The sequence below is a fragment of the Numenius arquata genome, chromosome Z, assembly GCF_964106895.1.
Source record: "Numenius arquata chromosome Z, bNumArq3.hap1.1, whole genome shotgun sequence".
Taxonomy (NCBI): Eukaryota; Metazoa; Chordata; class Aves; order Charadriiformes; family Scolopacidae; genus Numenius; species Numenius arquata.
In genome coordinates this window covers 32,653,184-32,676,035 of record NC_133616.1, presented here as the reverse complement: position 1 = coordinate 32,676,035, position 22,852 = coordinate 32,653,184, and positions in this window count along the sequence as shown.

The following is a 22,852-nucleotide window of genomic DNA, read 5'->3' as shown; positions in this document are numbered from 1 at the left end:
CTGTGTGTTTCTTCTATTAGATTAGTAATGGTGCTGTTCTGTGCAAGTGTAGGGTTAAAAGATAAACTAAACAGGATTACCTCAAGGCAGGAACAGACATAGATTGATGGTGTATTTAAACTAGCTTTGTAAGTGTTATGTAAGTTTGAGAGTGGCGACTCCAAGGCTTTGGCTGGAGCGCTGTCAGCATTTATGGGACCTGGGCTGCAGACGCACTGTGCATTTTTGAGTGTCAGTTTCAGAAATTTTAAATCCACCAGCCATAGCATTCTTGATAGACATTAAGCAATAAGGTCATGTATACTTACACTGTTCCATTGTTGATTTTCAGTTTTTCAAACTGACAAGGCAGACAATTTGTAAAAGAGCACAGCTGAAATATTTGCATATTGGATTTCCTTCAAAATGAACTTCCATTAGTAAGCTCTTTGAAAATTCTCAGTTAAAAGGATTTGCAAGCTGAACCACAGTAAGGTCATACAATCAAAATGCAGTTTCCCTATGGTATGTTAATTTTTTAACAAGCTGTCTCTAAAACAGCGGAGTTTTATATATCGTGTGGTGGTAGGCCAGTTACAGCAAGAGGCTTTTTGTCATACTACTGACAACAGTTGTGCAAATATTGACTGAGTTTAATTTTCTGAAATGTATGTGTGCACTTAGGTAAAGTAGTGGTGAAATGTAATGAAATCCACTTTAACGGTCTTCTCAAATGATAAGATGTCTTTTCACAACTCTAAGTCTTATTGAGTGTCAGTAAACCAAGGTGGTGTCTCTGAAATGCAGAGAATAGGCACTTCATTTGCACTTCACATATCAAGAGGAGTAATATAGTACAGGTCTACAAATAATTGTGTTTGATTTTTGTATAAGATCATAGCAATTTTTAACCTTTTGTTTTTTAACAAGTGGACAAAAAGGTAAAACTTGCTGTTTTAAGTTCAGTGTCATAGTCACATAATGCTGTCTATTGTAACAGGAGCTTGGTTATGCTGTAATTCTATTTAAAAACAGTTGACATAACAGTCAACATACAGTATTTTTATGAAAACTCTCAGTTTCACACACTCTGTGAGTTGTTTACTTTATTTGCTTAGTCATTTTTTTCTTTGGAAAAGGCCTTAAATGAAGCTAATTAATGAACGTATGCTGGCAACTGAGCAGCCTAAATCCAGCAAGAATCCATGTTTAAAAATACTCCTTCATATACTATCAGTGATTTACCAAGTAGGACCAAAGAGGAAGCTTTACTTTTCTTGGTGATCTACTATGGTGAAAGCTGCACAACAACCGGAGAAATCTGATGATGTAGAAAAAGATTGCACGAGAGTGCTTTGCCTGTAAATTCCTTTCCAACAAGCTTCACTTCACTTGTTGTTTAAGCCGCCGTGCGTTGATAGAACCATATGTCTACTACTGCACAATTTTAATGTACATTTCATAAGCTCAGATGGCTTTTTGTTGGTGATTGATAATATTTTTTAAAATGTTGCATGTTTGTGTCCTCCTATAGGAATTGGATAGCTAAAACGCAGGGGAAGTAGATACAAAATAATACAAATGATTTGTTTGCAAAAAAAAAAAAGGTTAAATTGAATAAATTATTATGTAAATACTGAAAGTATTGCTGATTATTAATGTCCTTTCAATTCATTCATAAAAGTGACAATTCACACTAAATACTCTGTTTATCAGCTTATTTTTAACTACATCAGTAGATATACACAGTCTGTACTTCCCTAAGCTAAAACGGCTTACAGCTTTAATTGTCTTATGCATACAGCCTTCTCCATAAGCTTCATAGCAAAATAATAAAAAAAAAGAACAACAACAAAAAAAAGGCGATTGATCTTGCAGTAGAGTTCCAAACCAGAGATTTTTGCAAAAATCAGCGCCCCTGTTTATACTTGTGTGTCTGATATCTGCCAGGGATTTTGTGTGTTCTTTCAAATACAAAGAATGTGCAGAAAACTTCCTTGTTGTCAGCCAACTGAAAATGATGGAATTTTAGGCACTTTGATTTATTGTACCAGAGGACATGCCTTAATATACTATCCTGCCCTGTGCTGTGCTTCTTCATAGTTAAGCTTAGTGGAGTTATTTGAGTTTTTCAGTAATCTTCCAATTATTGGAGTCGCTCCACTGGTACACAAATTAATTTGTTGTTTGCAGACAATCAAAATGGATGTCCTGTTTAGTGCCAGCCGAACTGCTCACATATTGCTGTAGTCAGATAATGCGTACTTTTCCCCCAAGCAAGTATATCAAATGTGGTATATGGAGTAATGCAGGCAAGTGCATTGCTCTTTCTTTTATAGTTTTTAGTGTTCTGGAAATTATGTATCTTTAAGTCAGAGTTCAGTAAGTGGTGTGTAAAATCTGTCTTTTTAAATGGCAGAATCGGCTGATTCTCATGAAGAATATAGTTCGTGCGAACCTAACTGAAACAAACGTGGCTTAGGTCCTAAATTTGCAAATAGGTATACATTTCTCTTGCAGATTTTCCCAATCCCATTTAGATTTCAGTGTCTCACCCTGGCTTATTCACTGGTTTTACCCCAAAGTCTGGCTTTTTGTTACTTACTTTAACTCACTGAGAGGAAATTCAAATATGTTCTGTTAACGATGTCACATGCTTTCTGACCTTTAGAAAATAATTGTTTGCTAAGTTTGAACTCAGTAATTCTGCTTGCTTTACAATTGTGATTGAATTAAAAAATTCTTAACTGCATTTTTGAACTGTCTGTAGTTCCCCATAAAAGCTGAAATTTGTGTATGAGGAAGAAAGAGATTGCCATTTCTACCATCTCCCGTTTCTTTACTAATTTTCTTCTTTCTTTTCTTTCTTCTTTTCTTTTCTTTTCTTTTCTTTTCTTTTCTTTTCTTTTCTTTTCTTTTCTTTTCTTTTCTTTTCTTTTCTTTTCTTTTCTTTTCTTTTCTTTTCTTTTCTTTTCTTTTCTTTTCTTTTCTTTTCTTTTCTTTTCTTTTCTTTTCTTTTCTTTTTTCTTTTCTTTTCTCTTCTCTTCTCTTCTCTTCTCTTCTCTTCTCTTCTCTTCTCTTCTCTTCTCTTCTCTTCTCTTCTCTTCTCTTCTCTTCTCTTCTCTTTTCTCTTCACATTTGTGCATACTTTTACGAAAGTTACGAAATACATATTCTTTATTAAATAAAGTTAAGAAACAATGCTTTGAACTTTATTTTTCTGTGAAAAAAGATAAAATGGATCTTATTAAGGTTCACAAAAATATGTAGGAATATTTTGTACGCTATATCTTTCTTTCATCTCCTTTATGCCACAGAAAGAAGGGGGTTATGAGACATATGTGTGTCACCATTTCTAGCATAGAGACATGATTAATATATCTGTGTTCACCTGCGTAATTAAACTTCTGTGAATCACACTTTCAATTTTCTATTATTTTTACTTTTCTAAAAGGAAGGGTTTTTCTCTCTCTGTGGAATGTACTGTAGGCAGGGAAGTCTTTTTTTAAAAAGCAGTTTATAAATGTAGGACCTGAGATTTCCTGCCTAGGTTTTCAGTGCTGTGAACATCAGGTGCATCATTTCTTTACCTCTTATGCTGCATTTTATTAAAATGGTCTTTACAGGTGTACGGTGTATTAATTCTTGTAGGAAGTTGACTATTTTTAATTAATGAACAAACAGCTGTATTTTACATGTAAGAAGGAGCAATTTTTTTTTTTTTTAAATGGAATCTGGGTACTAGATAATAATTGTGTCTGCCTATGTGTAGATAAAATTAATTTGGAGTGAAGTATATGCAATGAGAGATTTTTAAAACACTGATCAGAAAGTAGGACAGGACGTTTTATTTATTTATTTATGTTTGTTTGGGATGATAGTGTATCTTAGAAAGCTGCTTAACTGCTGGCCAGTGCAGCTGTCCTTCCCTGAAAGATTAGGTTTCAGGAGCAATGATGGATGTTGAATGCCTGTAGCCAGTTGTGGGGTTTGCTCTGAGGTCAGTGGTACTGATGGAAGATAGGAATTTACAGCCTTATGTCTACGCCAACGTAACCAGTAGCATTTCTGAAGAAAAAAAACAACAAGGTACGTTGAATGCTGAGTTTGTATTGCAGCATGGTTCAGAAATCTATTAATTCTAGTGAGAAAGAGTGAGTACATTTGTGAACAATGACAAATTTAGTCATGAGTGTGCCCTTTAGTTATACAGACACACTCAGAAATAGCTATAAAAAGTAAATACAATGATGTGACTTTATTTAGAACTTCTTACATACTATTTTAAAGTATGTTAACAAATGTGGAATCTACATTGTTGACTTGTTATTTCACTTGTTTCAGATATGCTTAAAGTTTTTGACAGCTTCCTGAGCACAAACATACACTGTGGTTTGGTTTGTGTGTTGGTTTTTTTTTTGTTGTTGTTGTTGTTGTTTTGTTTTGTTTTTTAATAGAAAAAATAGATGTTAGTGGTTTTCAACAAGCTTAACCAAGGCAGAGTTGATATTCATCAGTCATGAAAGGGTAGATATTAATGAGGTAGAAAGGGTAAATGGTATTTAGTGTTACCTTGTTTAGTAGGGCATCACAATGTGTATTGCCGATAAAGATGGATAGTTAGATAGCTCTAACGTGTGCTTTCAGAACTGTTTGTTAAGATCAGACTTTCAGACTTTATTTATGGACTATCTACCTTCCCTGAGTTTGTTCCTGATATATGGTGATGTGATTAACTTTTAAAGGGTGAATCTTGGTAGAGAAAGGTGCACAAAACCACGATGTTTTATTGTTAAGCTTGCAAACGTTTTTTGAGTTGTTTGTATTAATTTATACCTTAATGGTATGGGTTGATTTTTCTGTCAAGCCTTAGAAGAGCTGTCCTAATAGGCTCAAAGCCCTCAGTGGTTGTTGAGAAAGATTTCCTTTGACAGCAGCGTTGTTTGGATCAGATCCATAGTGCCTTTGTGTCTTTGCTTAAATGATAGCACTTTTTACCTCAAGTAATCCTAGCAGTGGTTATATTCAAATATAGAAAAGAAAGTTTAATAAAACATCTAATGAACTGATTTATAGTATCTCATAAATTAGGGAGTAGGAAGCAGTTTGGTGAAGAGAAATACACATACAGCAAGAATCACTTTAGAACAGTTTTGCATCAAGGAAATGGCATTTTGCCAAATGCCTATGTATTCTACTTATTGGCAGCATGCCATCAACTTTATTTGGAAAACTGTCTTTGCCTAAGTAATAAATATTCACTATTTACCGAATCATTTTACTATAAATAACAGATGGATTCTGTGATTAGTTTTTTTTGGGTTTTTTTTTATTATTTTTAACCTATTTCACACAGAATGGAGTTTTGCAAATTATCAATAAGTGCATCAATGACATGTTCGTGATTAACAGAATTTTTCAAATAGTGAAATTGTTTTGCTTATCTTGTTTGATGATTTGGATATTTTCAAAAATTATTTTTGCTTGACATGAGAAGTCTTGCATTTTTCTATTCTATATGGCAAGTGAAAGAAAAAATACAACATTAACTTAAAGAAATATTTCTCCTAGTTGATACTAATGATAATATGATGCTGGGTTTTTTTTTTTTGTATTAAAGAGAAGTGGATAATCAGTGTCAATTTTTGTTGTCACTAAGTCAAATATGTAAATTTACACCTATTTCCCATTTTATGTTTTCAAAAGCTACCTTAAATAGTTATGAGAAATTTCAGCATACTGACTAGGTGAAAATTTTAAATATATCAGTATTTAATATATCAGTATTTAGTATATCAGTATCAGGGGCAGTAGATAATGAAAAGAGCATTGTACTTTCCAATGCTAACAGGTGGCAGTGAATGCCTGCAGGAGAAGTCATACCTCTGTAAGAATCCTAGCATTCCTTGGGTTTAATTTTGCATGATTACAGTGACTCTGGAAAAAAAAAAAAAAAAACAGTGTTAAGACTCTAGCAGTAGTATTTCAGTTAGCTTGGAAATTTCTAGACAGTTTGGGGGTGAACTGAGTAAATACTGTATATACGTATAAAGGAAATGTTTTTTCTCCAGCTGTTAGTCTGTATTTGATGGAACAGATATGTGTCCTTCTAGTCAATCTAATCCCTGAAAGGACGCTTACTGGGACTGTATCCCTGGCTGATTTATTCATAGGATTGCTTTATTAATCTAGTGCACAAGGGTAATCTTATTCCAAAGGTATTAGAAAGCATGAAACTAACTAGCAGACTTCTTAGAGATGTGGATTTCTCTATCTTTGAGCAATTCTAATTTATAATCTCAATCAGTCTTTCTACTTTTCAGTGAGGAGTACATAACCTGTGAAAGGTGCAGTGGCCTTAAAACTGTTGTTTCGTCTTTGCTGATCTCTGCAGTAGTCCATGTTAGAGAGAGAGATTAATAAAAAAATGAAAATAGATTGTCAGTTATGTGTAGAAGAAAGGTGTGATGGGATTTTTCTAGTGTGATGATGAATGAGTTGCTAGAAATGCTTATATAGTAACCAGTGCTTAACAGACATATTCTCCTAATAGATAAATTCTTAAACTGTGTTACTGGTAGGCAAGTTGCATTTTCAGCTTTTTTGTTCTCATTTTTTTAAGGAGGTGAAGAGCTTGCCATTTTGATGTGGAATTTTTGCTTTCCTGGGTTAACTTTATATCGCAGATGCCAGTCAGAAAATTAGGCAGAGATAATTTCTGCAGTTTGTATCTGTTGCTCAGGTAACAGTGTTAATACCTATTTCATATTTAATGAGAAATTTGAGAACAGTGAAGAGCTTTGGGGTGGGAGTAAACCTGAATTCACCCACTTGAGAGAGTAAAGAGTGAAATTTTACAACCTCATAATTTTCCCACTAAAGCAGAATTGCCACAGGATTCATGCCAATTTGACTACTGTGACTGGGGATGCTCCTTCCCCGCCTCTTCTTTCTCGAAGTTGTTCTCCATCTTGGCTTTCACTGCTGGGAACATTTCAGCTGGAGATTTGTCCTCTGTATGAAAAATGGCAGTTAGCAAATCAAGGAGAGATGTGTGTTCCTGAAGAATTACCAATGCCTACTTTATTCCAGCACTTCCATACCGCACATCTCTCTGTCTTGAATAAGTCTTTACGTATCCTTCAAAGGTAACTCTGTAGCAGTTTTTACTTCTCATTCTTGGAGCATATCTAACGACATAAACTGTCAAAAACTCTGAGAATGGCTTCCTAGGCTGTCCTTATTTCAGAATGTCAGTTAAATTATGCTCTATTTGTTATGTTCTAGAAATCCCCTCTGAAACCTATTGTCGTTAGTATTTCAAAGGCTTAATTTATGTTTTTTACATCTTCTGCTAAGTGTTCCGGACTTGTCCTTTTTGCATTGATCTCCAACTTCTTTCACTATGTAAAGATAATTGGAAAGCAGTCTTTCAATATATCCTTTTTTGTCCATTGGTGTACCTACGACACCACGAGTACACCTGTACACCTCCTGCCTTTGTTGAGGTATTTGAATAACTCAGGGCTATCTATTTTTTAAAAAGTACTGCGCTTTGTTTTTGTGTCTTGGATTGGATACAACATTATCTTTTGGTTATAGGTAAAATCTTTGCTTTCTCAATCACTTCCCTTTTTTCACATGAAGAGTCTCTCCACATTAAAAGAAGGAACACAGTAAAAGAAATAGACCTGCTTGACAGCTTCTCCTGGTTTGTTGTGTCTGGAAAACTGTGTGAGTGTAACCACAAAGAATACGTCTCTCTGGTGCCATTTCAGTGTTCTTGTCTGTAGATAGAGGTAGCAGATTTAGATTTAACTGTGGGTTATGGCACTCTTCTCTCCAGGTACAGCCTTCCATTTAAGTCTTTGTGTTAGTTGTATCAGTTTTGTGTCAGTTGAATTCAGTTTCTTAAATTTCTCTGTCAGAGTGAGTAGGTTCTTATTGAGACACAGTCTTGATCATTTGGTCTCGCAGATGACCTACCTGGTAAAAGAGTTTCAAGTTCATATTCTGGTGAGAAATTCAGGATTATAGGTTCCCAAGCTTTCAAGCTCACTTCAGTGGCAGGTTTTCCAGCTACAATCAGAGCTAGATATTTTTTGAAAGAACACAAAATTTCTGTGTTAATGTTTTGAAGCATTAAATTTCGTTAGTAGACATAATTTGTCAGGCATTGTCATACGCACTGTACTTTTCTTAGTATGGTGTATTACTTCACTGTGTTTAATGTGTTTGAGAATTTTAAGGCAGGTTCTCACTGTGCTTTCTTCACTAATGTAGTTATTATTCCACCTACTGAGTTTCTGAGGTGTTATTAGTGGTTAACAATCTCTGCTTTTCTTGACTTATGCCTATACATACACGTATACAACCATAAGCAGGATTTCCCCCAGCTTTTGTATTTGTAAGTTTTGTCTGTCAGTGTAGGCTAGATGACTGCTTCAGTCAGAGAGATGGTTGTATTACCAGATTTCTGGTGTTGCCTGGAGTTGCATGTATTGAATAATTTAGTAACTGCTGAGGGGAGCTAGGGGTGTACAGTTCCACTGTTGGGAATGAAGTTGTAGAAGCTGTAGAGTTTTGCTGAAAGTGCAAGTAACCATACACCCCTGACACAGATGATTAATTTTGATTTGGTTGCCCTTTGTAATGGTTTGAAGCTAATACTGAAGTTGTCTAGCTTGTTTGAATCTATGCAGAGTCTGAAGCTTCTTTCAGAATTAGGTTTTTGCCCATTTGCACATGGCTTTCAGAACTTGCAAATTTTCAGACTCCTGTTCTTACAAAGACCAGTTTTCAGAAATGCCTCTCACTGAGACCTTGTGCTTCAGAATGTCTTGAAGATCTTGTTAGTGTTTTGTCTGTCTTTATGTTTGCAAATACCTCAGATATTTGGCTGATTAACATTTTGATTTATCAGTTGTTTCCTGATAAACCATTTCCTTTTTTTTCTTCAGACTTGCTGAAAGGAAAAACATATTCAGATTTTCTTGTCTGTAATCTCCTCTATGCTTTGCTATAATGTTGATGATTTTTCTATTTTCCTTAATGATGTATAGACTGGGAGAAAGACAGGAGGCCCATCTCAAATAATTCTTCCTTATAGTGTTCCCTTGAAGACACCAGAGTACTCCTTAGAAAACCCAGAGTCTTCCTTTGGAGGAGTGTGAAAATATCTTTTATGTTCAGCAATTCCCTTTCAAATATTAAATATGAAAACAATAAGGTAATTTTGTGATGTTTCTTAACCCAAAGTACAGGTGAAGCTTATCCTTCAAAAGTCGTGTGGCTTCCCTTTATTAAAACAATAGATTTTGTAAGTATTTTACTAATTGTAAGGCATCCTACATTAAAAGTTAGAGCTGTGTGAGGGGTCTTAGCTTGTGACTGATAATCAAATAACTGATAATTGAACTAGCATCAGTGGAGTGTGTTGATGTTTGATTGCTTTGATGACAATCAGGAATTACTTCTTACTCTCAGATGGGTGGAATCTTAGATCTCAGGTGGAATAAATAATATTAAATCAGACATAATTTTAGATAGCTCTACAGTCCTTTATTGGGTGTCTATGGGACTGGTGGTGCATATAATACATTCTTTTGCATTGCTAGTTTTTCCTTGAACTATCAAAAATAGTTTTAGAGCTGCATTTTTAGGATGACTCAGAGGTATGAAGGAAATGTACACTTGTGCATCACAAATACACTGCCCAGACAGAGAGATTACAGAGGTCTACAGAACAATAAAAACTAGTCCAGTCAGCTGTACTTTGCAAAAATCCCCTTACTGTTTGTGCTGTTATACGTAAGAGAATCCTTGTAGGCATCTTCTGTGGTTTGCAGTCTAGAATTTAGTCCCTGGTTTGTGTCATAGCCTAATAGAGTATGAATAATACAGAAAAAAATGTATCTGGTTGTAAAGCACTATAATTTTCACTCTTACTTTTTATCTTTTACTAATTATCTTGAAATCTAAGGATAACTTTGAAGGTGAAAGTTCTTTATATACATATAGCTAAAACCAGCTATAGGTGCAGAGAGTCATGTAACCCGATCCCCTGAAATGACTGCTAAAATACAGAACATTCATGGCTGCTGCTAATGTTAAACACATCAAATCAGAGAGCAAATGTGGTTTTTTAAGTGTTAGGAGGAATATCAGAAGAAAATCTGTTGCAGATTAATGACTATTTTAAAAATGAGCTTCATTGTAGAAGGACAGTCCTTGTGTGTAAGCACTCCTTGGTAATAAGAACTGTGTGCTGCATATGGCTCACTTTATTCATGTGCGTACTCCCACGGTATCAAATGGATTTAATCACACATTAAGTTAGCAGAAGCTGGTTCTTTGTCCTGTCATTCTATATAGTAAAAGTGTATAGTAAAAATATGAAACATATATATGAAAATGTAGCAAGGACAGAAAAGATAAAGAAAGTGCTTCATTTAAGATAGAATTGAGTAGAAAAGTTAGGCTCAGCCATACCCATAACCGTATATTTAGGTAACTTCACCACTATGTAACATCATTGAAATCCATGAGACTATATGGGGTGTGGTTTAAAAACAAGTACGTACACTAAAATGATTTTTTTTTAATTTGAATACTTACCTCTATGGATGGGAAGGAAGTAAAAAAAAGCTAGTTTCTTCTTTACTCTGTTTTTTGCCTTTTTCTTCAGAATGTTCAAATCAATATTATTAACACATCTGATGAGACGGAATAGTTTACTTCTTTCCTTGGTTTATGGAAAGTATAAAAGTAATATACTACTACTTTTATTTGATATTTTTTGCTTTTCTTTTAAGTTTGCGTATAAAGCAAACAAAGCATCTCAAAACTATTGAAATGTGAAACAGACATAGGCTGTATTTCCATTTGTGTGCATTATGGAACACTGTCATTTGACTACAGGAAAAAATATTAAATTAGAGGTCCATGACAAGACACTATCTGTTCTAAAAATATGATCGCTTCAGTTCATGAGCACACTTTTTTTTAACCTTATGCTATACAGGAACACTAATATAGGCATCACTCTCAGGAATTTGTAAGCAAAACACAATGCAGGGCTGAAATGCTAACCCTAGTCAAGCAAAGAGATTCTTCTCATTGATTCTTACATGCTAATATTTTAGTGAAGATCTGTTTCAGTATTTATCCAAATATCAGTGGTGGTCTTTGCAAAGATTCAGAGATACAATACACGCTAAATATTTTTTTGTTGTGTCTGTTCTAATCAGTTTTTTCTTTTGCATATCATTGTCATACCTACTTGTTTTTAAGATAACACAATACAGCACTAGATTATTAAAGGTGAAACTCTTAATACTTATGAGGGAAATAAGAAAGTTTTAAAGAGAAAGTAATTTTAGTAGTAATTTCTCTTGTGGAGGAACTGCAGAACAGAAATCCTGACGTGTTCTTTAGAGGACGCAGGGATTGGTAAAAACAAGTTCCTAATCTGTTAACTGAAGAAATTAGCAGAAATAAGTTATATATTACAAGATAAATTAGTCTTTTTTTTCACTGGGCTTGTGCTGGTCTATATAATTTTATAGTCTGTGCCTTGTGGCAATTCACAATTGTGTTGAATTGGTGATGGGGAAATAATTTAGGTAAAATATTTCATTAACTTTTGTTTATACTTCAAAAAGAATTTGCAAATACTGAAAACAATGAACAAGTTGATGTTCTTTGTAAGTCTGTGCAACTAAAGGTGTATAGTAGTTGGCATTTCATTGTAAATTATGATGTATAAGTAATTTACTTTCTGTGGATTTGTGTGTGACCTTGTTATGTATCAGTGTTATACTCCTTGTTTACAAAAGGGCTTTATGTCCATCGTTCTTTAGCTTCAGTCTTACCTTCTCTTAGAGATTCCAGCCTTTTTTCTCAAAAAGCTTTTATTCTTCTTAAGATGCTTCTCTTCTGTGTTCTTTTTCTTTGAGTGCCTTTCATATGTTTTTATTAAGGTAGATCAGCCGAAGACCAAAAGACTTTGGAAGTCGTATCTGTTCTTGGGAAAAGATCTAAGGGTATGAAGGCGTCTTTTCTCTAGGTAGTTAGAAGAGTCATTTTAAATCAGTATGATTTTAAGAGCTAGATTTGCTGACATGGAAGTGCATAGCATAGGCTTGCTTTGGTTTTAAAATAGAATTTTATTAAATTACATTAACCACTTGGGGATTAAGTCTTCCAATTTCCTCTTTGTCCCTTTACTTCAATGCAGTCTTCTATCCGTTATATAGTTTTGTAGAATTCAGTGCACAGGAATTTATCAATAGGGGGATAAACAAACAGTCTTATTCAGAGCAATCAGATGACTTTCTGTATGTGTGATAAAAACCTAATATTTATAAATCACAGATAGGGTGATATGAATCATACGACTCAAATAAAGTTAGAGGCAGGAGAGTATTTCTTGGAATTGTAACACTGAGCCCCAGAATTCGCCTGCTGTGTGAGAATAAAAGCTGTCTTGGAATTACCGTTTTTGCCTTATTTTACAGGACACAGAATCTGTTATGTGTGGAATTTATTTTTTTTTTTTTTTTTTTTTTTGACATATTAGATTTTTTAAGGTAATATATTTTTTAGCTAGTCTGTATCAATGTTTTCTACCAGTAGTGTAACTGCAGTAACTGTTTCCGTATCCCTTTGGTATGTGCAGTTGTAACACACATGATTAGAAGGTCATCATTCAACCTTGGAAGAAAGTACTGAATAGGAACCCTAATCATGGATATCACTCAATTTTGCTTAAAAAAGGAAATTGAAATGGAAACATTTCAAATTTTTAAATTAAAATCTTAAAGGCCTAATTTTGTGTTCTGTTGACATCAGTGGGAATTAGAATTCAGTAGTGTACAGAACATTACATTTATAACAATATGGACTCTTTATAGTCTTCTAATTTGACCACAAATATAAGCAAGAACATCCTTCTAGTAAACTATACATATATGGGAAAATATTTGTGTTAATTTTCCATTTTATATGCCTTTTTGCCTTTGGATTGTACAGGCTGCTATTCCTAAAAGTATTTTACTATCACTCATGATCAACTTTTCTTTTCATCTTGTACTTCATAGCCTCTTTTACCAGTACCTTTCACACTGTTGATTGTTATTTGTGTAAAAATCATGATAGCTTCAGCTGCCATTGGTCTTGTGTTTGACATCTTTTTTGTTGTTCTGCTTTTATGATTATAAAAATATGCTGTTCCCTGTAGTCAGGTTTTGGCAAGGTCTAGAAGGATTTTTCTCAAAGCAGTTCTGTGTTCAGGTAAATTAAAGTCACTCTAAGAGCTGTGGGGATTACTGGATCAATGCACATCATTTTACATAATATTTTCATTGCTGGATACTGAAATATATTTAGGAGTTGTCTTACAAGATACCAGCAGGACTTTGTTAAGTATGTGTATGTTTGTTTTTTAATTTTAATTCCCTAACTGCTGTTTGTATTCAGTGCACATTATAGCTCTCCGAAGACTGAAAATGCTTTTCATTATTGCCTTTTATCTGTCATGCTGTTTGAATGATTTTACTGGACACTAGTAAAGTAGGAAATTGATACATGTAAATTACAACTTATATCTATTTCTGCTGTCAGAAAAGCACTAGAGGAAAAACAGAATATGGCTTCTATAAAACATAGTTATTTAGAAAGCAATTTTTTGCAAATTAGTGTATGTATATTGTCCTTTCTGTGTAACTTTCTCTGTAGGATTGAAATGATTACAACTGCAGTTGATTCATAAAAATAATGTAGAGTTGAGCCACATAGATTCATATCTTTAAATTGTTAAATATTTTTCCATAGGAAGCGAAAAGCTTCTACAACAAAACAGATGGGTTTCTTTTCTTTCTTTTTAGTCTTGAGGTCTCGTGGGTACATGCACATGTACACACAGACAAATGTGCACACATATAAATCATGATAATTTCATGGTGGCTTGGGAGATTGCATGCCTTAGATTTTGTTGCTGTTTCTGAACACCGGACACTTTTAATATTTTGAGTTTTAAAAAATTTTTTTCTAGTTAATTGGATTTAGAAAACACTGATGTTCCTTGACGTACTTTTCAAATGCGTCCTCATCTAGATTTACAAGGTTCTGCTTGAGGCTACCGATGATGCTTTTTATTATTATTCTTATCCCTTACCTTTTTCCTTCCCTGCTTTCCTCACAGGTTTTAATACCAGCAATGAAAGTAGTCTTTTTTGGGGTAGCATTAGACTGATCGACGCATTGTATTAGTAATGGCATGTGCGATCTTGTGTAAGGGGAGAGATCACAAGGAAAGTGTTTGGCTGGTGCTACAGTAACCCTTTGTGTCCAAGTCGGCTCACTGACGAACGGCCTATTGTACTATTTGTGAAATAGATTATTGGTTTCTATATAGGCACCTAGATTAAAGTAATTTAAATGATATGATTTCTGTATTTCGATAGACTAACCAAATTAATTTTAGGCACTGCATCTGCACAGGGTAAGATACCTGACAATTCTTTTCCTGAAAGAAGAGGTGGCTGAGACTAATTCTCAAAATTTCTTAATGATTTCCATATACATAAATTAGTTTTGGGGAATTTTCCTGGAAAAAAACATACAGTTTTTTTATTTTTAGTTTCTTTAGTGATCCAGTGTTACTGTAGGGGGTAGTCATTGCTGACTGTGACTCTTAAATCTTTTTTTGTTTTGAATTTGGACTGAACTTTTTTGATGCTTAAATTACTTGTTTGAAGTTACAGGAATTAAAATTAGAATTTGTAATGAAGCACTAATAGTTCAAACAGAAATGTTCCCTGAATGATGTGACACTTAAGGTTTCTCAATGAAGATTTTCCCATCTCCAAATTACATTACTGTTGGGATAGAAATTTGGCAGCTTTGTGTTGTTTTTGTTCTTTCTTTTCCTTTCACTTTGTGTCTTTTTTTATACATGGATTTTTAACTAATATTTTAAAAAAGAAAGCATTTGAATATTTCTATCATAAATATTAAATCATTATGTCTCTTTTTATTTAGTTATAAAACATATTTGTCTCAAGTGTTGCTGCTTAGTGTTTATAACAAGGCAAAGTATAAATATCCTTGCATTTTACACTGTAATCATGCAAAAAATTGAAATACTTCTGGAGCAGGCTGTTCCTGACCGGTTTGTTCTTTCAGTAGTTTTTTTATTTCTTGTTTTGACTAAGGCAAAATCTTATCTTGCAGCATACATAATGAATGAATAAAGTACTATGATGCCAGTTCAGCCTTAGTCCTTTTATGGTCACCCCAATTCCATTTGGTTAAGAAACTAACATAGAATGTAGGGAAATATCCTGAAAAGGTGAATACTTTTAAGATTCTTTCCAAATGGCGCGTGAAAAATCTAAAACCTAGTTTCTCACCTCTGGTCCTGTTTAAGTGATTGTAAACCAGTGTGAGGATATGTTGCTTTACAGTCAGCCTTTAGTCATTTGTATGGGTGTTAAAACAAGATTCATTTGGATATAATAAATCTATATGAGTGGCTGGTAGAGCTGCCACAAACTAGTTATAGTACAGGTATGGTTGGTGTTGTGTAGAATTCACAGTGCTTTGCCTTATAAGCCTGACCAGCAGTACACGCTCTCCAGTAAAGTACTAAATTGAAAATAGATTGACTAATACAGAAATGTTTTCACTAGGAGCTATTGAGAGATGAGATCAGAAAATGCACAGTAATATTCAAGTTTGAACTCATGATTACCAAAATCAAATTCTTATGTCTGTGTTGAGCTTTACAGACTTTTTTTTCAATAATTTATAAGCTTTTTTTTTTTTAATGGACAGTAGGGCTATTTTTGTGAGGAATATATTTGTACCTGTACTGTTTTAATAGCAACTTGTTCATGTGGCATTGTGTGAATACATTAGATGATAATTCTGATGATATTGTGGACATGAAATCTTTGAATAAATGTTTCCATCTACAGAGTAGCACTAAATAGTAGTAGGAAACTTGACATTACTATGTAATCTATTTTCCATGTCTGACTTGCTGTCCTCCCATTGTTGATCTAAGAAAATAGGTTCTGTGTGTTTCAAATCTTGCATATTAATTAGTCTCTTGACTGTTTTTCTAAATTTTTAGTAGTAGAATAAATGTGACTTCTCATACAAGGGATGTTGTGGCAGTCCCAAACCATGTTTAATTAGAACTCAGCGTGCAGTTTAAGATGGCATCTGTTTTCATGAAGCATGTTTATTGCTGTTTGTGCTTTTTTTTCTTCTGTTTCTTTAATGAGCATTAGATTCATTAAAATAAGTGAATAAGATTGCTCTAAATAAATTAAAAAAAAAAAGATAAATACAACAAAGATGGGTAGCCTTTCAAACGTTATAATCAAGTATGCATTGCAGTTTTAGCATGCCATCTTTCACATGCAATCTGATAAAACACAAGGATATTTAGTGGTTGGTAATCTAAAATCTATGTATTGATTAATGCAACGCCACTGTGTGAAATGTAAGATTTACTGCAGAGTCCATAGATTACTGGTGTTCTTGCATATTGATGAGCCGAGGTAGTTTTATTATCATCTGAGAGAGTAACATCTGCTTGGTTTGGAAGCTTTATTTCCTATATGTGTTCTAGGACTTGCCTCTCTGCTTCCAGTGCCAAACGGGTATGATACTGTTTTCTATAAAGTTATGATGTGTATATCTGACTACTTGAAGTCTGATGGAGACTATCACCATGTCTTCCACAGTTGATTAAAACCACCACCAAATCTTCAGCGGCTTATGCTGCTTACAGATGACTTTGATCTAGAGACCTACATGTTAAAGCCCCCATACCTCATTAACATTCCTAAAACATCTTGTTCTCATACAAAATTGGATATAAATTAGGGAGAAAATTACAGTTTAAATGTGATTTAAAGAAAATTAAGTGGGTGACTGAGGAGAGCCGTAGCAGCAAAAGGGCTGTATGTCAGCCATAAATCACAGCTTTGGGAAAAAGAAACCTAAAATTGTATAAAGGGTAAGAAAAAGTACATGCAAGGATTACCAAGGGAAGCTATTGTAGTAGCGAAGGAAGAGCTAGTCCATGAATGGCCTGAAAAGAAAGAGTAATTTTTAAATTAACTTTGGGCTGAAGTAGAAGGGATATTTTGAGTGTTTGTAGCATCTACTTAAGATAAAAATCTCCGGTATACTAAGCAAGAAAGTAAAAAAGACTGCTTAGGTTGTAAACTTAAAGGCTAAAAAGTTAAGATTTTGCAGCAGGCCACACAGTCTCATATGTGTCCTTTGTGCATTTGGTTTATGGACTACTGAAGCAAGTCCTCTGGGAAATTGTACGATCCTGCCTTTGATGTCTGTATGATGATTCTACGCTTATCCAACTTTATTTGATTTTCATTGGTTGACACTGAAACAGAGTATAGCTTTAATGCAGCTTGATCTGAGATATGTGGTTTGAGTTGGTTTCTTCAGGAAAAATGGCATCATCAGGATGGTTGTCTGGCTTCAGAATTGCTGTGGACTGTCTTGCAATACCCTCTGTGTAGGCTTCTGCTGTTACAATTGTTGGACTATATTTAGTAGCTAGCAGTGGGAAGTGCTTGGCGTCCAACACTGAGACTGGGTTTGTATGTTCCGTAAGTGAGATCCAGACGTGTTTGAGAGGAGCTTATCCTGGTTTATTGTCATCCGTGGCATTAGGAATGCTCTCACCTATATAAAACTTCCAGGAGAAAACAAAAAAAAAACCCACCCCCAAAAACCAGCACGTTGTGTTTACGTACTAGACTTCAAGGAAAGTTTGAAAGAAGTATCTTTGTTCTTGCCTTCATTTCTATTGCCAAGGAATTCCCATGATAGCTTCTGTTGCTTCTGCTATTGCTCAGTAGGCCTGAAATATAGACTACTTGTGCTTTTTTTGGCCAGGTGACCTAATGCTCCTAAGCTATGTATGAGTGTTGAGGAAATCAAAAACTTCTAACAGTTTGGAGCTCTGCTGCACTGGAGAGAAACCTCATGAAGCAAATACGATCTATTCTCTTCTAATAAGTTCAGTGGAGCTTGCTGCTTTTGCCCAGACAAGTTGCATGGAAAGTTTTAGGTTTTGCAGTTGGTGGCATTTGACAGTAAATGCAAGTGTTGGGGTTTTTTTAGATATTATCCTAAATTGACTTGATTAAAAAAAAAGTCACATGAAGTATTATTGTAGTGGTTTGTATTGTGTATTGTAATGTCTTCTTTAACTATGTCGACTTTTCTCAACCAGACTAATTTCAGACATTAAATTTATATAACTAAGTTTCACCACAAGTTTTTGAGATAGACCAGAGTCTATAAAGATCATAAACCTTTATGTAATTCTCAACTAATGAAAAAATGCCATGTTTGCCTCGTGATGATCCTTCTACTGTCCTATCCCTAGCTGACTTGCCAGTTCTATAATTATTTTATTGAAAATACTGTACTTGCATATTTGAAATGAATTACAATAATTTATCTTCTATATCCAAAGTACAGTGCTTTTCCTCTTCTAGCCTTAGAATCTAAAATAACAGTGACAGCCAGACCTTTTCAAATTTGCTCTGACTGCAATTTTTAATTAAAAATGAAAGTTTTGCCCTGTGAATCACTGACAGACTGTCTTAAAATGTAAATTCTCTGTTGGCTAGGTTGGACCTTTGTGGGTTAGTGGGTAGGGACTGGGCAATGTGAGCATGTTCTGCTTCAGACATAGCCAGTAAAATTAATTATAATGGAAGTGCTGCGAAGCACAGTCTAGTGGAATTTGAAATCAGAGAGTACATGGCAGCATTTTGATATTGGCCTTTCCCTGCAGGGGGAGGAATACCTCTCTCTGTACTGTTGTCAGTGCAGCACACAGACGTAAGAGTTTCATAGGCATTTCATAGGTCTACTACACTGTTGGGGTGGTCGTATTTTCTGCTAGACAGGCTAAAAAGATGAGAACTCAGTCTGGCTGTATGAACTGTCAGGGCCGGCCCTCTTGAAAACGTACTGTCTTTTTTAGTTTCTAAGAACAAAAACTTTTACTTTCAACAGCCTATGACTTTTCTGAATATACCTTTGATAAACCATGTAAGTATTAACCAGAATGAAGCATAACTCCCAACAAATATGTGGTATTTAAGAGTTTTTTGAACACATTCTGAATCCTTGTGTTTTTTTTTTTTTTTCCTGTTTATTATATTGGGATGTCAAAGAGAGAGCTAAAAATTTTTGTAATTTTCTTTCCAGTAATACTCTTCCAGGAGTTTTGCTTAACTGTTTTCATATTGGTTTTGTTTTGATGTGCTTGTGCTCTTATACTGTTGTTTTTCAGTTCAACCATAATTCTAAACGAGCCTTATTCTTGGTTTTGGTGATCACTATGTGCAACAGAAAACTTTCTGTTTCTTTTAGGGGACTTGATATGTTTGCAGTGCACTGTGTCTCTATCACAGGGTGGATCTGTAATTGAACAATCCATCATTTTGTTTTGCTTTTTTGTTGTAATGTAACTGCTGTCTAAACTTACCAAGAGCGCAAAATGGATTTAATGTACTATTATTATTGCTGTTATTATTAACATCGTAAGTGCTGATTAAACATGCCTAAAGATATTTTACTAGACATTACGGGAATGTATAAATTTGCAAAAAGCTTCTATTCTGTGCAATTTTAGGCTTATTATTTTAAGTGGATCTCATTCAGATTCAGTTTGCTATGCCCTAATTGGACTAGTTTAACACAGTGTTCTCAATAAAATATATTGAGTGGATACTTCTGAAGATGAATATAGTGATAAGAAATGTATCATAGGTACCTAAATATATTACCTGTTAATTGTTTGGGCTATTGAAATTTAAATCATAATAATTTCTTCAGTTTTATTTGTGAAGAGATCCTGTAGGTGAAGATGCTTAAATTCTTCAAAGCTACAGTAATAAATATTTTTAACCTTTAGGTTTTAATACTTCATAATTCTAAAGCCTTTGTAGGAACACAAGCTAAGTAACTAATTTCTTTTGTGCTGTATGCACACACCGTGCAATGATTTTGTTGCTGGTTCTTTTCAATGGGTCTGAAGTTTTCATTAATAGAAGTGACCTCAAACTACTGCTTGTAGAGGTAGGAATACAGCTATTCAGAATTTCCTAGGAGAAATTCCAAACACTCATGAATAGGGGGCTTTACACAGAATAAGAGTTAATCTCAGTAGTAATATCTGATTCTATTGCAGAGTTCTTTACAAAAGGATATCTGTAACTGCTTCATTTTCACTCTACTTTTGCACTTGCTGGGGCTGCTTTTTACTAATACACTCAATACTGTTACTGTGCATGGATGAATATCCCAAATATGGGAAAAGCCCAAAAGACAGGATATTCTTAAGTCACTTGAAAAGCTTTTAGATCTTTACCAGTGCTATCAGTATTTGTTTTATAACAGAAAAAGAAATTATGAAGAATCACAGTTATCACAGTTGCTTCATCTTACTAGCAGAGGTGAATAAGAAGACGCTTACTGAATGAAAAACTCATCTGCAATGTTCCATTGATTTTGACAGTTACTGAAGCAGAAGCATTGTAGCCTGTGAGGCTTTTCTGAGAACTCTTGTGTTTTACACCTTATGATTTTTGCTAGAGGGTTAAATTTTACCTCAGAAATCCCAATCCTGCAAAGCGTAGTTGCTTTTTTTTCAACACTGTTGCTTAAAGTTACTTGGATATGCAAACATTCTTAGATTCTGTCTCCTACTGTTGTCCAAATATCTTTCCAACACTCATACAATGATCTGTTCAACTGTGTAACTGCCTATGAAGCTGGATTTGTAAAGCTGGCATTTTCATTGACTTGTCCCCATTTTAAAAAGGTTTAGTGACAATATTGCCTAGGGTTTCATAGAATCATAGAATAGTTCGGGTTGGAAGGGACCTTAAAGATCACTGAGTTCCAACCCCACTGCCTTGGGCAGGGACACCTCCCACTAGACCAGGTTGCTCAAAGCCCCATCCAGCCTGGCCTTGAACACTTCCAAGGATGGGGCATCCACAATTTCCCTGAGCAACCTGTTCCAGTGTCTCACCATCTTCACAGTAAAGAATTTCTTCCTAATATCTAATCTAAATCCCCCCTCTTTCAGGTTAAAACCATTACCCCTTGTCCTATCGCTACACTCCCTGATAAAGAGACTCTCCCCATCTCTCCTGTAGGCGCCCTTCACGTACTGGAAGGCTGCTTTAAGGTCTCGCTGGAGCCTTCTCTTCTTCAGGCTGAACAACCCCAGCTCCCTCAGCCTGTCCTCAGAGCATAGGTGCTGCAGCCCTCTGATCATTTTCGTGGCCCTCTGCTGGACCTGTTCAAACAGGTCCATGTCCTTCCTGTGCTGGGGACTCCAGAGTTGGACACAGTACACCAGGTGGGGTCTCACTAGAGCGGAGTAGAGGGGCAGAATCACCTCCCTTGACCTGCTGGCCACACTTCTTTTGATGCAGCCCAGAATGTGTTTGGCTTTCTGGGCTGCCAGCGCAAATTGCCAGAGCTTCTCGTCCACCAACACCCCGAAGTCCTTCTCCTCAGGGCTGATGTCAATCCATTCTCTGCCCAGCCTGTATTTGTGCCTGGGATTGCCATGACCCAGGTGCAGGACCTTGCACTTGGCCTTGTTGAACTTCATGAGGTTTGCACGGGTCTACCTCTCAAACTGTCTGGTTCCATCTGGATGGCATCTCTTCCCTCCAGTGTGTCGTCTGCACCACACAGCTTGGTGGTGTTGGCAAACTTGCTGAGGGTACACTCAATCCCACTGTCCACGTCTCTGACAAAGATGTTAAATAGCACTGGTGCCAGTACTGACCTCTGAGGAATGCCACTTGTCACTGGTTTCCACTTGGACAGTGAGCCGTTGACCGCAACCATTTGAGCGTGACTATCTAGTTCCTGAGTCACTGAGTTGTCCGTCAGTCAAATCCATGTCTCTCCAATTTAGAGACCAGAATGCCATGCAGGACAGTGTCAAACACTTCGCATAAGTCCAGGTAGATGACATCTATTTCTCTACCCTTGTCTACTAGTGCTGTTCTTCATTCTCGTAGCTCCTGGTTTTGCCTCGTCCTTCAGCTCAGGAGGTTTGAGGAGAGGGGTTGGCAGTGAAGACTGAGGCAAAAAAATTGTTGAGAACCTCAGCGTTCTCCTTGTCTGTTGTTACTGGTTTGCCATTCTTGCTCATCAGGGACGGTACGCTTTCTTTGACCTTCCTTTTCTGGCTGACATACCTGTAGAAGCCCTTCTTGTTACTCTTAGCATCCCTTGCCAGGTTCAGCTCCAGCCATGCCTTGGCCTTCCTTACCTCATCCCTACATAACTGGGCAACGCCCCTATACTCTTCGCGGGATGCCTGATCCTGCTTGAACTGCCTGTGCAGGTCCTTCTTGCCTTTTCGTTTGACCAGCAGGTCCCTACTCTGCCTTGCTGGTCTCATCCCCTTCTTGCTTGATTTATTGATTTATTGATTTATTTATTGATTTATTACACCTGGGGATCAAGAGATCTTGTGGTCTATGGAGAGCATCCTTAAAGATCTGCCAGCTCTGTTCTGCACCCTTGTCCCTGAGGACCATTTACCGGGGGACCTATTGACTAACTCCTTGAAGAGCTGTAAGTTTGCTTTCCTAAAATTCAGAGTCCGACTATGATCCTTGTCTTACACGTATGCCTTAGGACTGTGAACTCCACCAGTGCATGATCGCTGCAGCCCAGGCTGCCTCCAGTCTTGACATCCCTGTTGAGCTCACTTGCATTGGTGACTATTAGGTCCAGTATTGCATCCCCTCAGGTAGGGCTGTTGATTTCCTGTCTT